This window comes from Penaeus chinensis, chromosome 10 (genome assembly GCF_019202785.1).
Source record: "Penaeus chinensis breed Huanghai No. 1 chromosome 10, ASM1920278v2, whole genome shotgun sequence".
Taxonomy (NCBI): domain Eukaryota; kingdom Metazoa; phylum Arthropoda; class Malacostraca; order Decapoda; family Penaeidae; genus Penaeus; species Penaeus chinensis.
Window position 1 is genome coordinate 34887170 of NC_061828.1, and position 2500 is coordinate 34889669.

The following is a 2500-nucleotide window of genomic DNA, read 5'->3' on the forward strand; positions in this document are numbered from 1 at the left end:
GGTATGGGTGTGGATGTGGGTATGGGTGTGGATGTGGGTATGGGTGTGGATGTGGGTATGGGTGTGGATGTGGGTATGGGTGTGGATGTGGGTATGGGTGTGGATGTAGGTATGGGTGTGGATGTGGGTATGGGTATGGGTGTGGGTGAGGGTATGGGTATGGGTATGGGTGTGGGTGTGGGTGTGGGTGTGGGCGTGAGTGTGGGCGTGGATGTGGGTGTGGATGTGGGTGTGGGTGTGGGTGTGGGTGTGGATGTGGGTGTGGATGTGGGTGTGGGTGTGGGCGTGAGTGTGGGTGTGGGCGTGGGCGTGGGCGTGAGTGTGGGCGTGAGTGTGGGCGTGAGTGTGGGCGTGAGTGTGGGCGTGAGTGTGGGCGTGAGTGTGGGGAGGCATGAGAGTGAATGAGTCCTTACCCACGCCCACGGGCATAAAACCTACTTCTTATATTCTATATGAAATCCACAAAAACTAAAATAAAGACAAACATACACCCACCATTCACCCTAACCCACTCAAGCATGTGTGTCTGTCCCCTCAGAGGCCCACGGTGCCCCACAAGTATATTTAAATTGTGCAACGACCTCAGCTCTCGCCTCGCCTCGCCCCGCCCCCGCACCAGGCCCCGCCCCCAATGCATCCACCCAAGTTCATCTCCGTCACGCCAAGCCTCTAGATCACTCGCCTCCTTGCTTCCATATCTATTCACACGTCAAATATGGCGGAATTGGAATCTCGACGTAACTGAAAGCGAATCACAAATCATCTCAAAATGATGTCATCTTGATAAATGCAATATGCAGTTAGTTTAGTAGTCTGTATGCAAATGTATGAAAGAGCGTCACAAATCATCTCAAAAGATAAGATCTTGATACATACAAATTTACTTCCAGGTCATTCTACTATAGCACCAACATACTCTTAAGTAAGGAATTATTAAACACGCGTTCAAGTACCTATTATACATGAAACTTAAGGAAATATATATATTTTTTTTTAACTCTTAACATTACAAATAAAAATCACAGTCCGACCTAAAATGCCTCCTCTCCCCTTTAGCTATTATCCTAACAAAAATTAAACAATCTAAAAAAAAAATAAAAAGGACAGAATCTGATTTTAGGTAGACCCACCCGGCAAAGAAAAAAAAAGATTGAGCAAACGCAGGCCAAGCAGCCAATGCGGGAAAAGGGGGAGGGGAGGGGGGGAGGGGGGAAGAGGAGGAGAAGGGGGAGAGGCTAGGATGATGGGGAGGGGGAGGGGACAATACTCAAAGGCAGTGCCAGAGTACTATTGCCGGTCGTTCGGAGCACCTAGCAACACCCGCCTCGCGAGAACCTTGGCAACCTCGAGCAGTGATGCCTGGATGGACCGAGGCTACTACCACCCTCGGCTTCACCAACGCCAGCATGTAGTTCTCATTTTGTTAGTTGCAACGAATTGACATTTTTAAGATTACAGACAGATTTGACAGATTAAACAAACAGATAGATAGATAGATACAAAGATAGATACAAAGATAGATAAAGATAGATAAAGATAGATAAAGATAGATACAAAGATAGATAAAGATATATACAAAGATAGATACAAAGATAAATACAAAGACAGATACAAAGACAGATACAAAGATAAATACAAAGATAAATAAACTTTGTTTTGTTTTCCAACTGGAAATGTGGAAAATCATGTTATAGTGTAGTAACCGATCTGATCTTAATGTACATAGTTACACGTTTATCTTATTCTTTATTGTTCATTTATTCTAACTTTTCGTTTTTTCATGGAAAACAACCACAGCAAACAAACGCGCGCTCACAAACATGTACACACTCATTCAGTACGTTCACATCTGCACTACCTACAGATACAACGAACTTCCAACTTCAGGCTCATCCTTTCCAACAGGTATCAACTATCTACACAGGAAAACGAACATCATCCTGTTTGCTCTTACTACCCTGCTCCGTGCCTTTCAACGAAGAAATAACCCGGGGAGTTGTAACACACAAGTCTAAAGGAAAGTATATTTTTTTCTTTGTTTTCTTACTTTACTCATAATTTCATTTATTTCTACCGAACATGTTTGCAAGAATATTTACTGTAAATATTTATATTTTTACAAGTAGTCGTGGGTACAACTGGCACCGCGCGAAAGAGGCGTGACCCCTCAGTTGCAATGCAATTACTTAACATAACTAGTATTATATTTTACCGGCCATTCAGCTAGATCAATCCCCTTTAATATAATCTACATATCTCCGGCTACAAAGGGTTAGAAAAGTCTCTCCACACGTTATATATACAAAGAACGTTCGTCTCCTTCGTCTAAATGTTCAAGTGTATTTTTTCGTACCCGCGAACTGTATATCACTGGCAGGATTTTCGTCCAAAGCTGCTTATCGTAACTCCGTGGTAGTGTAAATCTTTAGTTTTGCATTTCAGAAGCTTGTCCATTAGCAAAAAAAAAAAAAAAAAATAAACACACCCTTATAATCCTATC

At 42.8% G+C, this 2500-nt stretch overlaps 1 protein-coding gene across 1 annotated transcript in view; it reads right to left on the bottom strand.

Moving 5' to 3' along the window:
• Positions 1 to 2500, bottom strand: part of LOC125029446 (glycogen phosphorylase-like) — a 34625-nt gene that overhangs the window by 31257 nt on the left and 868 nt on the right. The gene's annotated exons all lie outside the window — the stretch shown is intronic.